Source organism: Scardinius erythrophthalmus (assembly GCF_964197995.2).
Source record: "Scardinius erythrophthalmus genome assembly, chromosome: 25".
NCBI classification, from domain to species: domain Eukaryota; kingdom Metazoa; phylum Chordata; class Actinopteri; order Cypriniformes; family Leuciscidae; genus Scardinius; species Scardinius erythrophthalmus.
In genome coordinates this window covers 17,482,791-17,501,427 of record NC_138245.1, presented here as the reverse complement: position 1 = coordinate 17,501,427, position 18,637 = coordinate 17,482,791, and the positions used below count along the sequence as shown (strand labels likewise).

At 37.7% G+C, this 18,637-nt stretch overlaps 1 protein-coding gene across 1 annotated transcript in view; it reads right to left on the bottom strand.

Moving 5' to 3' along the window:
* Positions 1–17,908, bottom strand: part of ncoa3 (nuclear receptor coactivator 3) — a 46,733-nt gene extending 28,825 nt beyond the window's left edge. The window contains exon 1 of the mRNA XM_081358320.1: positions 17,823–17,908. The gene's annotated coding sequence lies outside the window, so the exon portion shown is untranslated. The remainder of the gene's footprint in view (positions 1–17,822) is intronic.
* Between the last annotated feature and the right edge of the window lie 729 nt (positions 17,909–18,637).

The window sequence follows — 18,637 nt, the reverse complement described above, 5'->3', positions numbered from 1 at the left end:
TAAAGTCTTTTTTTTTAATCAACTATTTTTAAAAAAAAGAGTTTTTTTTCGATATTTTTCCTTCTTAACATCACATGAGTTGAATGACTTCTCTATGCTTGAGAGATTTTACTGTGTTATAGAAGTTACCAGTGTGATTACTGATATGTTCTTTTCATGTATTCTTTAATGTCTGTATTTTTATTTCAGTAAAAGTGCTTGCTCATGTAGCCCAGCTTCCAGAAATGAAATATGGAAAGATGTTTTGTTTGAGGTCTTCAACATGTCAATACATTCATCTGTTTTATAGAGTACTCTGACAACTATGGTCACAGGGGTCAATGAAATCTATAGTTTAAGGGACCATTTCTTTGTTAAAGCCTTACTTTCCAGTTAGACTAAAGTGTAGTTCTCCTTGAGAGAAAGAACGCATTATCTTGATGTTTTGAGAGGACTCTCCTGTTTATAGTTAGAGCCTGGCTAAATCCAACCTTGTGGAAGCTGTGTCGGTGTGTGTGTTAGTCTTCTTGCTTACAGGTTAAGGAACCACTGGCATTATTGGAGATTGACTGAGTTGTTGTTTGGGACATGCTGGCGCCCAGAAACCCAAATCTGCGACCTGGAAGGCCACAACGTGCCTAACTTCAGGGTCCAAGTGTCAGCTGCATAATCGATGGAGATATGCTTCAGTCTATCTGTATATGTGTGGAAAATTACTATGTTTATCTATTTCTTAGCCAATCAGAATCATTCAACCTGTAAGCAATGACGTAGCTTAGACCTTGGAAATGTTATAACTGCTGTGATCTTTGTAACTGTAAGCGGGGCGGCCTACGAACTCCTGTGTGAGTCTTGAAGCTGACTTCTGCTGATGAAACTGCAAACTATCTTTTCTTCAATTTATTATAATTCTGACTCCGGGTCTTCTTTCAAACATCTGGTCCTTGGGTCCTAAACTGTTACCCCCTAACATAATAATAAGCTGTAATTTGACCTACTTCAAATGAACTTGCACTGGCTGAAATATTAGATTTGATATATTGATGCTACAGTTTGAATAATAAGTATAGAATAAATATAAGTATTTTTTTGATCCACTTCAGTTAGTCCTCTTGAATATCATATTAATGTAATATTACATTGATATTATATAATAGACCTAATTTAATATTAATCATACAGTTAAACCCTTCAGCCTATAATTTCAAATGGCTTAAGCCAGAAAATTGAATGATTGCTGTTTACTTCTTTTTAAGGTTCAGGCAAGTACTATACATGTGACTGCACATATATCTGCCCAGTCATGTTTTCGTTGAGACTAGGGCGCATGCAGTCACAATGGGAACACACATCATAGATACTTACAGTATGTATAATGTGGGTATGAATGCAATGTTTCTTTAAAAGCAGATGAATGGAGCATGTAAAGAAACAGAAGAGATGTAGGAATGGATGAAGAATGACTCTCAAGTAGGAGGCATTCAGACTCAGAATAGCCACCACATTCTGGCAGAGCCTGAAATAAAGCATGAAATCTGAGCTCAGTGAACACTCACTAAAAAACAAACGCATACACAACACAACAAAACCTCCGCAGACAATACGGCACGCACACACGCTCTGCCTTTTCAAAATGAGGATGTGGAAATGAACTGTGGCAAAATCTATTCAGACACGGTGCAAGAGGAGGACGAGGTGGCACAAGTTACTGGTCGCCGCTCTCTTTCTCTGCGATAGACCCCGCATGACCATGAGCATCTCAGGACGGCTCCATTCTGCAGCAGAGAGGAGCGAGACGGCAAGTGCAAGGGATGAGCTGAGGTAGAACAAAAAGGAAAAGAGGGAGGGAGAAAAAAAACGAGAAAGAAAACAGAACAAGAACCAGGGACAGAGACTGGTTATGATTGGATGAGGAGGAGGGTGAGAAAAAGCAAGAGAGAGAACAATAGCGAACAGCCCAGACACGCAGACATGTGCCAAGCATGTGTGGACATGTGCAGACATCCAAAAGCTTTTCGCAGTAACACTCGCTGCTTTATCTGAGCTCAAGCGTACTGACACACGATTCACTGCCAAACCTGGACCAACTCGCAGTCCAGCACTAAAAAAAAAAGAAATGGCAAAGATATCTGGGGTTTGATGTCTTAAAGAAAAATCTGACTAGGTGATGATGAAATCATCAAGTAAAAATGATCACAATCAAAGCACGGTTATTCTAGAAGGACAGTACTGTTTTTGTGTTTCGTGAGCACATCACTTTCTAAGTTTCCTTCCACTAAACCGTTAAAAAATGTTGTAACAAAGAGGGAGTGGCCATACCTGTGCATTAAGGTGTGCAATTTAATTTCATACTGCAATTATTTTGTTCAGTATCGTGATGCCATGGCATGCAAAATAAACATTTAAAATTTTACATCTCAAAAGCTTGGATAAAATGGGTGTAACATCCCAGGATCAACAGGTTGTGCACAAACTAATTATTCACTCTTTTCATGGTCCAATCAATTTCTGATGAATAAAAATACGAAATCAAGCTTTATTCTACTTTTTTCCCCCTTGTTGAAAATACAGGGTTAGGGTTACATTATAGAAATAAAATGGATTGTGAGTGCATTTTCTTTTTGAATTCACATTCTACCTGGACTTTAATGCAGATTCAGATCAATAATATTTTTTATCGATCATTTTTATTTATATTATCATTATTATTACATTTATATATTAATATATTATATTATATATACTACCCTTCAAACATATGGGGTCTGTATGATTTTTTTTTTTACAGAAATTAACATTTTTATTCAGTGAGGATGCATTAAATTGCTCAAAAATGATAGTAAAGACATTTATAATGTTACAAAAGATAAATGCTGTTCTTTTGAACTCTATTCATCAAAGAGTTGTAGGCTAGTTTCTACAAAAATATTAAGCAGCACAACGTTTTCAACATTGATAATAATAAATGTTTCTTGAGCACCAAATCATCATATTAGAGTGATTTCTGAAGGTTTATGTGACATTGAAGACTTAAGTAATGATGCTGAAAACTTTGCCATCACAGGAATATATAAAAAACATTTGAAAATATATCCAAATAGAAAACATTTTAATTTACATTGACATAATATTACTGTTTTATGGTATTTTTACTAAATAATATATACTTTATTAATATAAATGTACACTACATTTATTATAGAATAGTAATCTTCTCTAAAACCAATAAATGCAGCTAATATGAACACCATATTACAAGCCACGTGTGCTTGAAGAATAAGCAGTAGATTAGAGGCAGATCAGAGTGCTCTCCTTCACTGTGTGTGAAGCACACTATGCATTTATATTTATTGAATTAAATCACAGCCTTTTGAGGTTTAATAATACCATATCGCACCAGGCCATATCGCGATTTCGATTTTAATCCGATTAATTGTGCAGCCCTAATGTGTATGTGGTGTTGCTTATGGGTGCGCCACAGGCCCATTTTGTAATTCATAACAATAAATCTGTTAATCCAACTGTGTTACTGTAACAGACCACCAGATAATAAGTCATTCCTGCTGTGCAATACTAACAAATTACGCATCTTTAAGTATTAGATTAAGGAGGAGACAGAGAAAGCATTTGAACGTTCGCCTTCCCTCTCCTTCAAGAAACTGGCACATGCACCCGGTACCAACCATGTGGAGCAAAAACTGCAGAGTTCAGGAAAATTGCAACAAACGCTGCAGAATCACCTCTGCAGGAGAGGGGGGGGGGGGGGGGAGACAAGCACGCATGGAGGTACAAAAAATGGATTTAAACACCATACTATGCAAATTCATTCATCAATCTATGACAGAGGGGCTTTCAGCAGCCTGACGGGGCGAAAGAAGCATGGAGGTTTGGCTGCACAATATATCGAAATATCGCAAATGTATATATCGCGATATGCATATCGCAACAGCTTACTGGGGTCATGAACAAACGACAAAGAGAAAATCACTCACTGCTCTTGGCTGAATAACTTTTGTGGCTAATAAGAATCAGTATATATTTAATTCATACAGAGAAAACTTATTTACTTTATTTTACACACTTTAAGCATTATCGTATCGCATATCGAATAGTTACGGCATATCGCCTTTTTCTTCAATATCGTGCCGCTCTAATGGAGGGTAAGAAAAAGACAGCAAAAGTGAGGGAGAAAAGTAGAAAATAAAGAGGAACGGGGGGTAGAAGGGGAACATGTGCCTGGTCATCTAGTGCAGGCCACTCTTTCAAGCACATAAAAACACAGAGCTCTGAGAGCAAATGGAAAAAGCAGAGGGTGGGCCTCATTTTCCTCATAAAAAAGCCCATTTAAAGAGCACAGCTCCACTCTGAAAAACATCCATGGATTTTTGAACCCAGAAGGAAGGGAGAAAAGAGAAAGAAAGAGAGAGAAACTTGTGCAGCCTAAAACCCAAATGCATTTCTCGTTTTTTTCCATCTGTGTTTTTTTTTCTTTTTTTCTTGAACTCATGTTGACTGCTCTACGCGCTTGAACAACTTATTCATTCCAGACTGTGACTGTGTCGATTCCTTTTTCCAGCCTCCGCTCTTTCTCCCTCCCTCTCCCTCTCTCTCCGAGTAAACAGAGGAAGAGCGTAGGCTCCATTCCAAACTAGTCCTGGGCGTTCCTGCGCAGCTCCGGCAGGGTCAAAAGTTTACAGTGGTTTTAATTTCACCTTTCCTCAGCCAATAGCAGCACAGCAGCTGAACTCTGACCTCTAAAAAAGGATTCTACTGGCAGGAGGATCGCTGCTCTCTTTCGCTTTCCAGTCTCCCCCCTGCACTCTTTCTTTTACTCCGTTTCTTTCTCACCGCTCGGATTTGTTTTGAAATCGGTAGAACGTGGGATTTCAAACAATGTTAAAAGCAGGACGACTCAGAAGAGCTAACGTGAAGGTTTTAGTGCTGATGCTGAAGATAAAGTAATGCTGTAAATATGAATTTGCTGCTGTTAAGGTGAAAACTACCACCTTGTGCCATTTACATATAAACATATTACAAATGTTGCAGGAGGAAACTACTAAAAATGAATCAAGATCTACCAGATGTTGAAAATAATCATTTCAAAATCATAATTCATCTTTTTTTATATTATTTCTACCTACTGATATTTATTAAAAGTCTTTTCTAGAACAGTCCAATGAAGGATTTTTAATGGATAGCTTGCTTAAAGCAATTAATCAACCAAAAGTAACAATATAACTGTACACTCAAAAAATTACCGTACTTTTTACAGTAAAAAACAAAAAAATGCTACGGTAAAAACCTGTTTTGGTTAACAGTAAGTTTCCTTACTATATGCAGCGAATAACTGTAATAGATCTAACTTTACATTTAATGTAATTTTACAGTAAAATACTGTTCAAATTACAGTTTTGGAAGTGAAAAGTTGTATAATTTGCAGTGAAAAAATGTAAATTGACATTCTCAGAATTCCCTGAGTGACGCTTTATATTTGATGTTTTTTCATTGAAATAACTTTCTTAGTTTTTATTCTAATCAGTTATGTACATTAAGGTTTTATGTTACGTCTAATGTTGTCAAATGAATGTTTATTGCATTACTTTAGTGTCGTGTGTTACCTTGAACTGTGCACCTTCTATATATTAGTATTCAGCTAGCTTCTCAGCTTCCTTCATCATGTGACCTTCTCATCACCACCTGTTTTTGGTGTACTTCAATAGATTGGTATATTACCATTATATCAGTTAAATGGATGAGTTTTTTTTTACTGTAAATCCAAACTAAATCTGCAAAAACTAAAATGTTTCTACCGTATTTTTTTTACAGTACATTTCTGGCAACCACAGCTTTCACCGAATTATTATTTTTTTTTTACAGTGTAGATAGTGAGGACAGAAAAATAAAAAGACTTTATAACCTTTAAAAGGGCTGAGAAGATGCTTTTTTTAAATTGATGTCAATGGCAAAACTCAAACGGCAAACCAAACTTAAACAGTAATTTGGTGAAATTAATCCGTTACTTATTTTTCTACCATTTTTGGACAGTTTTTGTTCCATTTGCATATGTCTTGGTAATATTTTAAATATTTAAAAAATATAAAAAACAAAATTACATTTAATATTAAATGAATAAAATAGTCATTAATTATGGAACATCTTGAGTAGATTTTTGATGTAATTTGATGAATTTTGGGGTGTTTGCATGCCTTTCATTTTGTACATTAAACAACTTTGGTACTTCGATATAAAATGAAGGTCGTGAAACAAAACTGGACTGGCTTGAGACAGACCATGCCTGTGACTTTCTCTCACTTAAACAGCTGGTTCTCCTGGAGAATAAACTGAATACTTTTTTCTCCTCCATCATCCTCATTCACAAATCAAATTATGCAGTCTTCATAGTAAAGGGAGCTAAGTGCCCTATGCTGACCTCAGCCTGTGACCCCTTCTGTTCTCCAGGTTCCCTTTCCTCTCCCTCACCACATGCTGCCCCAACACGGGCTAAACGCCAGCTCGACGTAGGCTAACACTATTAAAAGCGTGTTTAAATGACTTATGAGCACTGAGACAACAGAGAGGTCGAACGGGCTGAGCACCCAGGGAGCACGAGAGAAAGGCCGAAGGCTGGGGAACGCTCCAAAGTGCCTCCAATATTGAAGATAAAAATCAACTAATCGAGTTTGAACTGCCAATACGTTCGATGAAGCCCGGTTGGGTTCAAAAGGCTTCTCTGCATATTTCAAGGTTACACTCTTAGTCACTTTGGCAGAAAACCGTTGACTGACTGGCAAGTCACAGTTATTTCATGAAAACGAATTGAGCTTCACACAAAGGAAGGTTTGAAACCAGTCAAATGGCAAAAGCTACACAAAACATTTGATCGGGGACATAATTTCCTTTAATTTACAATGTCAAAAGAGAGGGAAATCAGTAAATAAACAGTTGTTCTCAAAAAGACAGGTACTTGACAGAAAACTTTCTCAAAATGCATATGAAATTGTGCAGGTGTCTTTTTCACAGTCATCAATGTCAACTAGGTGAAATTCTCTAACATATCAGTGCAAAACCACAGTTATGCAATGACCTTCCTAACCTGAATTTCATCAAAACAAAACTAAATCTATAAATAAACCTGGAAACTTCCTGTAACAGCATATTCTACATATATAGACTTGCTAAAGCAAAGCGTCAGCTAGCTCTCAACGCTCTAAAGAGCAGAATGAACAGGGTTAAAGGCCAGTTGCTTTTGTTAGCTTGTTCTTTTCTTAAAGATAACCCCTGACCTGTTCTGGGGTCAGCAGTGCTCTGTCCTCACTGCTGATGGTGTCTGACTGGGTGCTGAGTGAGAGATCGGTCACTACGCACTGAACCTGAACACTGTTTGGTCAGATGCTGATTGGAGACAAGCACAGGTGATGAGTCAAACTGTCAGAAAGCATTGTGAGACTTTCCTTAGGCAAAAAAGGCACATCAGCCTTTAACGTGTTCCGATTTCTAAGCATGTGTGACAGAACATCAATCACTGTGGTTCAATTCAATCCATTGGGAAGATATTGGTACATTTCAATCGATCAGAGGTGATTCTTGCATCAAAATCCTGTTCAAGGGATGGTTCACTTAATGAAAATTCTATCATTTACTCACCCTCATGTCATTACAAACCTTTATGACTGACTTACTAAAGAAAATTATTTAAAAGTTTTTTTTTGGGGGGGGGGGGGGGGGGTTTCAATGTTGTCCATGTTACGTTGGACAATGTCAATGTTGTTTGGACACCAACGTTCTTCAATAAATTTTTTCCGTGTTCTGCAGATGATGTTCATTTTTGGGAGAATTGTCCCTTTAAGTTATATTATTTTAAGTTTATTAGCATATTAGTCACTAACACCAGGAACACTAGAGTATGAAAACCATGAATCTTTTCCAATGCATCAAAATGTCGATGAGAGGAGTCTTTTTTTTTTACTTCGAATCAAATGTAACATTGCGATTAATCTCAGAGCACTGTTGTTTTAGCATTATTAATACACTATTATAGTATTTATTAATATTTAGAATTTTTATAGTTTCAGTTTTCATTTTAGACATTCTATTAGTTTATATATATTATTTATTTATTTATTTGGGCTGTCAATTTAGCACGTTAATTAATTATTTATTTGTGGAAAAATAACGCAAATAAAGTGATTTAACACACCTAATGCACCTGCCCTGCCCCACCCCAGACCTACATTCTTCATCTTACATTTCATACAGTTGATTTGTGACAAACATGAAGCAGTTAGAAGGCCCCTACAATTCAAGATATTAGGGCAAAAATGCCTATGTATGATTTTTTTTTCCTCATATTTATATCATATAATATAGTTAAAGGATTAGTTCACCCAAAAATTACAATTCTGTCTGCGAATTAATTACCCCTCATGTCGTTCCAAACCCGTAAGACTTTCGTTCATCTTTGGAACACAAATGAAGATCTTTTTGATGAAATCTGAGAGCTTTATGTCCCTCAATTGACAGCTACGCAACTACCACTTTGACACTTCAGAAGTACAACTTTTCAACAACTCAAGTTCAGAGTTAAGAGATCGTAAAACTAATCTATGAATTGAGTGGTTTAGTCCAGTTTTCTGAAGAGACACGATCACTTTATATGATGAACAGATTGAATTTTGGCTTTTATTCACATATAAACATTGATCAGCGAACATAAACAGAAGCTCAACTGAACCTGCTTGACACGCGAGAACAAACCTCTTGCTGAAGCTCAAATGTGCGGTGTAACAAGAAATAACCTCATTGGTTCTTGCATGTCAAGAGAACTAGAGCTTGAGCTTCCGTTTACCACAACTGATGTGCGAGTTGATTAATGTTTATATGTTTATACTCAATCTGTTCATCATATAAAGCGATCGAGTCTCTTCATAAAATTTTGGACTAAATCGCTCAATTTACATTTTTAGTTAACAACAATGTTAATTGTTTTTAATTGATTGACTGGTAAAAGCTAGAAAAACAACTAAGGGACTAAGCATAGCATGCGCAACTGTGAGCGCTGAAACCCAACATTGCTGAATGTGTCATAGCATGTGCATAGCATGTCACGTGTGCGCTAATTGCTAGGCTGTAACTGCTAGGCTCCGAAACAAAACATCTTACAAAAGTCAATGGTGGCACCTCCCTTCATATCAAATGTTGTACAAGCAGTCGCAACAAGCTCCTTTGGGACACTTCCTGTAAAATGTTACCATCAACTTCAGTGTCTGTACTCCATGCTAAAGACAAAAAGATTGGATTAGTCCACCCACTGAAATAAATGACAAATGTCAAGATGTGAAATGAATGTCATAAATCACCCAAACAGTGTCAACCTGTGCTTTTGGCATCAGGGTTTTGTTTCGTAATTTGCAACCACAAAGAGTGAAAGGTAAAGCAGCTCACGTCAATATGGTATGATACTGTATATGATATACAGGACCATGGCAGTCTTTGTATACATAACTCAAGTTTAATTAAAATTTAGTAATGACAAAAGGCCAATGCAATAGCAAGCTGCTCTATTAATAGTGTATTGGATAGATGGACCTCCTAAAGGGAAGAGGACGCCCATCATCTTTTCCACAGCGAGGAGAGGAGAGCAGTCCCCGCCCACGACTGGCCTCGTCACCTTGACAACAGGCCATAACACGAGTGAAGCCATGGTGACAGGCAGACAGACAGCAGAGAGACCAGGATGTAATCTGCTTTACCACACGGTCTTGGACTCTATCCAGTAGAATGAAATGCATTTCCAACCGAAAGCCATAAGACCCTCCTACATCCCATGGCATAAACATCTAAACCCAGAACCCTAATACAGACTGACATTGATACCGATTCTGAAATCGGCAATATATTCAATGCAAATATGCATTTCAGCCATATTGGTCAACCGTAGAACGCAAGACTGTGGTGTCCGTTCCGTCTGTCATGCTCTTTGATGAGTGGCACGTGTGTCTCAGGTGTGTGACCGGTCCCGACAGCACAGGACGGCTGCGACAGTGGCTAATTAAAACATAAATGATGTGATTAAAGGGACAGACCGTTGCTTTCCCCACCTGGTGCCATCTTTTATTGTCGAGGCAGACGCATGAGGTGCATCTGCTCTGCTGCAAAGACACAGCATACCTGTTTTTATCACGAGCTTGTACTCTACCTTTGATTTAATCACTGCAATGCTAAAATCCTATTCGCCGTTGTCCCTTCAACATCATCAGATTATCGGCCTGAGACAGAGAGATTATGACGCTCCTCAGGAACAAAGAAAGATGAAGCCTATGGAAATACAGTGAGCAAAAGAGGGGTGCATCAAACTTGGATGCAAATAAGCCTTGCGGTATGAAGGTGGACATAAAAAAAATACTCTACTCTCCAATGGTGTTGCAGTGAGGTGCTTCCATAACATGACTCATTCAGTCATGTTTATAATGTATAATTGCATTATTATTTATAACCTACAAATAATTCATTATGGAGCTAACCGTTTGTTTGACTAAATTATCAGAAAATATTAGAGCTGCCCCCGCCTAAAGATTTTTCTAACCCACTAGTAGTCATTCATTTAAGCCATTGGTCGACTAATAGCATGTTTATATTAATTTAATTACATAAATATATACTGCTGGGGGGGGGGGGTCATAATATATAGCCTATACCGCATTCCAGCGCATGGATAAAGCTTGCAGCAAAGCACCGGCAAAAGTAATGATTATGAATGTGCTGGAAAAAGTAGTATTGTTTATTAATAAACAAGTGTTTTCTGAGTCCGTGTCGGCTGCAAAGATGAAGTTGACGATACTGACTCTCATCTCCGCTGTAGGGGACGCCTTTAGAGAGAAATGCAACTTTTATACAGACAGATTACATAATCAGAGAGTATTTGTATTTTGATAAGAATTGGTTCTGTGAAAGTAGACATGTCAAGCTTTCTATAGATATATTTCACACTTCTGTGAGGCAAGTAGCCTATACATAGCCTGGTAATACCAAACTCTGCTACTTCGTTTTGCTTCGTAGACAGAGACTGGAATGGCATAATAGAGAAGTGTTTTCTCTCTCGCGGAGGGTCGCTTGTCTGAAGTTTAAAATCATTGGTTACCCGTAAGCCAATCACAAGACGTTTGGTTATGGCGTGTGTTATGCGCATGCTCAGCCGCATCTAACTTCCACTGTAAACACATGTATGATGCGAAAACAAAACCATTGAGCGAAATACCGGAGTAAACATGGCTGTGAACGACTTTTGCAGATTATGTGAAGTAAATCTACGCATCCACGGTACAATCAGCATCTACGTCACGGCTCTCAGCCCGCCCTCTGTTCGTTGATTGGCCCGGCCGTCCGAAGGCTGCTGGAAAACTGAAAGATAGGCTGCTATCTCAGACTGACTACAGAAGCGAAATGAAATTGAGCGGGCCTATACACTGCATTTCAGTTCATTTTTGCGACGCGCTTCAGAGACAGAGACGTAAGTACATCCTGTTTGTTTTCTTTATTTTACAAAAGCACAAAGTTTTATTTTATTTTAAGGTGACGTACATGTTCCTATATGCACTTCTTTGTTGAGCACGAGAATAAATGTCTTTTTTTTTGCTTTTTATTATTGACCTTAAACTTTGAACGGTAGTGTATACTGGTATTGTTCATCCATCCCATTCATATGGATACAGAGGGGTGCAAGAGGTGAGGAGTTACTAAACACAGGAAAAGGTAAGCATAAAATTGTAAAGGGGCATGTAAGAAGAAAGAAGAGGAAAGACACAGTTCATGTTTAAAGATCACTTTCATATGTCAGTATAGCGATATTCAAAGGCTGAACACTTTAATTAGGCTACTTGTGTATGAAACTGTATGTCCACATAACCCACAGCTGCACTGAAACAAAACTCTCACCTGGAGTAATGTAGAGTTACAGGAACAAGTCAGCTCACCCAGATAAAAGTTCTTGGTTTAAAAATTTTCTCATGAAGCATAAAATAAGACATTTTGAATAGTGAGAGACTGATAAATCGGTCTATAATTAGCTATTTTAAAGAAATATTTTACCTCAAAATTTTAAATAAATATTTAATAATTTTCTGACTCCGTAGAACACAAAAGAAAGTCAGACAACATTGACCCCACTGACTTTCATTGTATTGACAAAAATAATTTTTGTTTGTTTATTTATTTATTAGTTTTCCACAGAAGAAAGTCATTATCGACTCATTTAAAGGAATCTCTAAGCTTGCACATTGTGATTGGTCAAGTGACAACGAATGGAGCTTGGCACCACTGACATCAAACCTGGAAACTTGAAAATAATTCATACAGGTTTGGAACAACATGAGGGCTAGTAAACAATGACAGCATATTAATTTTGCGTTGACCTAATCCTTTGATTGTAGTGTAAATATTCAACATTAATTCAGTTCGGCTGTAGTTTGTACTCCAGCAATACAATGGAGTTTTGTAAGTGTGGAATTCTGACTAACTCTCCACAAACCTTTCGTCAAATTGGGGGCTGGGGATGCTGGCAAAATGAAAACAAGGTGGCCGCTAAGCAGTTGAGAAGTTCATCCAAAGTTGACTTTCTCTCTTTCCATCGACTTCTCTCACTCCCCCCCACCTCTCCTTCCTCTAGGCTCAACTGCCGAAGAACGCATCTGGTAACATTTACCTCGTGACTTAAAACTTTTCTCTACTATTATACAACAGGGCCCTAAACACAACACAAACACACACCAAGTCTTGCTAACTTTTTACAATGGTAACAAGACCAGACCAGGGCTTTACCCTCCCGTGGGCTCATTCAGGTGAGCCCGTTTTACGAGCATTCTTCAGCAAAGGGTGAGAAAGCCAAAAAAACGAGAGAAAAAAAAAAACAGGAGTGTGCACTTTTCACTCTTTAAACCTCGTTAGCCCCCCCCCCCCCCCTCTTTTCTATCTGCTTTTGACGGCAAAAACAGGAAAACAATGACGGATCGTGGAGAAATCCAAAACTGGGCTGGAAAATTCAACAAATTAATTACGACAGCAATGAGTAAATGAAAAACCGAACACTGTATTTTCCTCCTCAAGCCCTTTCACCCTCTCAAGAGAAAGTATTCATGCACAGAACGCGTTTGCATACATTTCCAAGTTTCACTTTCAGACACCCACAGTACTGCAGAGAGCTTCCTTCCGCGTATGTGTGCATATCGAGCACACGCCGTCGCCAGGCACATCCAACTCGACGTCACCGCCCGAACGACCTTGAGCCAGTCGTGCAGGAGTGTCGTCATGGCAACACAGCTTTACACAAGCAGCCACAGCTGGATGCAACTTACAAATTCCTCTTAAATTCGACTTGTGCTATAGGACACTGAAGGGAGCTGTAAAATGTATCCGGAGCGCACGACGACACTCGCTTGCAGATGCCATGCAGAGACTCTTAATTATGACTCATAAGTTTCCAAATGATTCGCACAGAAATTGACAAACGACAAACAAACCTTCACAGTTGAGCTCTTGATCCGTGTCTAAAGAGTGAAGGGAGAAAGTTCACAACATGTTGTTTATTAACTGAGTAAACAAAGACAGAAAGGAATTAAGCGTATTACTGTCTCTGGATTGCATTGAGAAGGACTAACTTTACTTTTATGCTTGTTTCTCTAGTTAGCAAACCGGAAACTTTACAGCGGTCTACAAATTAGCATCGTAAATCCAAATGTTTTCGTGGAGGATCGCTGAGGTGCAGTAAATCATTAATATCCTGAAGGTTCCAAGCGGTTCATCACGAGATGCGAGTCAACCTCACCACACATATTAAAAGTTTACAGGGCTAAAATAACCCGCCTGCACCAACACCTTTAACTACTCAGAGCAAAAAGCCATCGCAAGTAACAGGTATCACATTTCAATTAGTGCAACAATCAAGCTTTTGTTTCAACCCACTGCCACCAACACAAGCGCCTTGGAGCAACACTATACACCCCCCACACCATTAATCTTACATTTGAAACAAACACACAGATACTTGATATTAACTGGACCATTTTCCCTGCTCTGAAAATAACCGTCACCCACAACCACAGTGTTTTCCTCCTTTCACTCTCACATCGCGCTCAGAGAACGGCAGCATTTCAGCTTCTTCATGTATCGAGGACTGAAAAATGCTAAATGAGCTAAGGCCGATCAGATAAGTGTCAGAAAGGTGACGGGAAGCACATTACTCATTCTGCTGTTTCGCTAGTCACAACCTCCTGTGATCCAAGAAGAAAGCCACAAAATATCTGTGCAAAAACGAACATCTATTATAGATTAGACATTATGGAATAGTTCAACAAAGAATGAAAATAACATCCATATTTAATTTCTGTCTTCATTTGAACACAAAAGCTGAATTTTGCATGAATATTCTAGACGCTCTTTTCCAAATAATGGAAGTGAATGGGGACTAGGGCTGTCAAGCTCCAAAATTACCCCCCAATAAATAGATATATTAGGGATGTACAATATATTGGCTGATATACGGTCATTTTTAATGTTTGCATTCTCGGGGCGAAAAGAAAATTTGTCCGATATATTAAAGCCGACAAATAATAGATTATTTCCTACAGCTGAGACGCTTCAGATGTGCACTGTTCGCCATGATGGTTTTGAATAGCTTGAAATGTGTTAGGAATCACTTCAAAAAGGAAAACACAGTTAAGTGCAACATGAAATTATAATGAGAACATTATAATTGTGTGCTTGAGACATGGCTTTTTCATGGCCAAGGTGGTGAGACTTGTGTTTTTGTAATCAGGCTCTCAAAAATTATATAAAAATTTGGATTTCAATTTATCGGTCAATGTATCGGTTATCGGTTTTATGATAAAATTTTCATATCGGTGCATCCCTACACATACATACATATATATGTATATACATAAAGGCCTATATGTATATACATACATATATACACACACACACACACATACATACATATACACATATATTTAATTAACATGGCTCATAAGACTTTTGCGACAAGTCTTTCGAAGTCACATGATAGCTTTGCGACTAAAGTCATTCTTCTCTGAAACGCGTGACTGAATTAGGCTAGGCTATTTGTCTTGGATCATCTGACTGAATCGACAACTATGAGTTCAAATAACTGATCAGCATTGTTACATGCTGTTACATGTTTCCTTTAATTGAAATAAAGTTAACTATTTGATTAAAAATGTAATGAAATTTAGAAATTTTAAATAACTAACTGAAATAAAATAAGCTGAAGACATAATAAATTTACTAAAACTAAAATTAAAAAGCTAAATATAAATATTAAAAAAACAATACAAATAAAAAAGGACATAACATCACTAAAAATCTAAAATATAATATCATATAAATAATAATAAAATAACATTGACTCAATGGTTCAAGTTTATGGCCACTGGGTGGCAAAAGTATCAGTGAATAACAACTTAAATTTTGGTCTGTTCATTACACAATGCTTCAGACATGAAATAAAGTGCACAAGTCATATGGTCAACTTTTATGATACTTTTATGGTGCTTTTGCCTCAAGTTGTTCATTACATTGAAAAGATATACAGGTACATCCCTAAAAATTATAAACAATCATTATTTTTATTATTTTAAGTTAACTATTCCTTGAGCCACAACAGTGAAATCAAAATTAAAAAAAGATGCTCAAATCAAAACTCAGATGGTCCTTCAAAAATCATGGGAAAACTTTTGCACAAGCATTTTTTTCTTCCCCTGAGAGAGTCCGAGTTAATGAGTTATAGAGCCAGAGCTAACAAATGGACGAGGACAGAGAATCTATGCATCCTTTAATTCTTAACCCCATCTGCAGTCAAAGCGTTCAACACAAGATTGATTCATAGTTAATGCAGCCTGACGCTCGGCGTGTGAGAGAGAGGGAGCTGCGGAGAAAGGAACAGATAAAGGGGGAAGGAGGGGGGCGGCCTGCGACTAGTGTGAGGAAGAGTTCAGAGGGTCTTTTCCCACACGCAGTCAGGGCATCCGTGGGTCCCGTAGCGTGTGAGCACCAACATACACACGCACGTTCTGTTCTCATGCATCCACGGAAATGTTTCAAAAATACACACTCGTGTTAAACTATTTTTAAGCTGTGAATAAGTGCACTAGTACAGGCTAAAAAGGCTGCAGACCCAGCTTTGAAATTTAATACCATTAATTATCAGGAAGATTTTCTATTACACTGTAGAGGCAATAAAAGCAAATCAGTTATGGTTCTAACAATATGTTATTAAACAGTGCAAGCATGATATCTACCTGTGCCTTCAGTGTGCAAATAATAACCAAAAGTAGGCTATATTTCAAAGCGTCTACATGTCAACATGAGTGCATGTGGATTTCAGGGAAACGTTGGTCCTACAACTGTGGTTCTGTGATGTTTCTATAAATGGGCAGTGAATATTTTTGAAACGTGGGATGTGGTCAAAGTCTCCTAGCTCACAAACTGCAGCATTTGGATCACTACAAAATGTGAAGCGCTTTGAATTCAGAAGAACATCAAACTTTCCAGTAGCGCTGCAGTGCACTGAATACCTCAGGCTAAATCATTGCAATTAACATTGCAAGTGCAAAGAATGGGAGTGTTAAAAATAGTGTCTGATGACTCTGATAAGAATCGTTCATGTTCCTACGTTCACAATGTACACGTTCCAAAACGCGTCTGCCATGTCCAACAATACTGTCTGGGTGGAGATCACTGGAGTTTGTGACACAGCCATAATTCAAGGGTCTAGTACAGTAGGTAGGTACAACTTAACACCACACTTTGTCACCATAAATACGCAATACAACAACAAAAAATACAAAATCTAAAAGATAAGAGTTATCCTGCTGACTTGTGCATCACTAAAGTGGTCAAATGATTTTAATTGTATTAACCCTTGAACCGTTTTGTCAGCTGATAAATACAGCACAGTTTGGTAGGTAGGAAAGTAAAAGCATAAAAACACTGTAAATAATGCCTAACTTTGATTTGTTCATTGCTGACCTATGATAATTTAATCTCCACCCTCAGTGTCATTAACCAGGAAACCATCTTGTTGTTTGGGTTATTTGAACTTCATATTGAACTGAGAGCAAAAGCAACAAAACATCCTCATAACATTGCATCACACAATACATCTGAACAGATCGTTTGAGGTCAATAAGTTTTCAGAATCAGAAAGAAAAAAGTTGGAAGAATTTATAAAATTATGTATTTGTGATAGTGACAGATAAAGGGTTAAGAATATGTTATGCTTAAGCAAACTAACTTAAGCTCATGTTAAGTAAACTATCAGGTGATCCACAAACTGGTAAACAAACTTGCTGCTGATCATAGATTTAAAACAAGGGGAAAAAAATCTATTGATTGTGGAAATAACGTTAAAATTATATAAACCAACAACGGTAATAGTACAGTAAATTAAAAAAAAACTTAATTATTTTGAGTTGTAGTTCATCTCAAAAGATTCAGACTAGATTCAAACCTCTTTAAAATGTTCACCAACTTAGGAAAACAGTGTTAAAATGCGTCGATTAATGACTAAATGTTATTACGGTCGCAGAAGAATACAAAAAACCACAGACGGATCTTGTTATGAAAAGTAAACAAACACGCTGGAGAATGTTGTATCTGGCAACACTGTTACTACGATTATTGTCTCAAAGGCAGAATAACTAGGTGGCAAGATCCTCACCGTGGACAAGAATGTACTTCTGAATAACCGGCATCACGTAACATTGTTTCACGAACACAACAATTGGTTAAATGTCTCCATTTACGATCGCGATTAAGTGTTTCGGTTCACTTACCGGTGTAAATGTATCCCGTGAAACACTCCAGTTTCTTTAAGCCACTTCTACGCATCCGCCATCTTCAGCATTAGCTATGTTTGTTTAAATGGGAAACACTCCCAAAGCTTAAAGAAGCCTGCCTGAACCATGCGCGCGGGGAGTTCTGGGTAATGTCGTTCTGCCATCCGGGCGCTCAGCGCATTCCACCCAGAGCTAAAGAGGAAAGAAACTACAAGTACATGAACCCCCGCAGATCGAAAACTAGACATCCAGTAGGCGATGGGCAGTAGTAGCAATATCGTAGAAAAAAATATAGTGCATTTATTTTTAGCTCATCCAAGTACCACATAGAGATAACAGTCACGTATCCCTAATGAGTATGCTGACGTACGCCTTTATTTACATATTTGAGTGTGATTAATTCGGTGTCTTCGCGAGAGATCGAATTATTTGTTATTCATTGTCTGTCAAATCAAATCACTTTATTGTCACTACTACATGTACATAAACCTCGTGTTGTCCACCAACATTGCAGTCCCGAACAGTGACAGTAAAAGACAATGTAGCTACAAGTATACACAATATTGGCCTACACACGATGGATACATTACCTAATACAGACAATCTACAAGCAATTGAACAGTTACTTGAAGTTTCAAATAAGTTGCAGAATGTATCTCAATATGCACAATACGAAGTAGTTAAATTTGCCAGCAAACGTGAAAAAAAAACTACCCTAGATGATATTTAAAGTAGGCCTAGCTAGAATTTTGCCTCCATATTTAAATATTTGGTTGTTTTTTTTTTTGGTGGCAAATTGTATTTTGTATTAC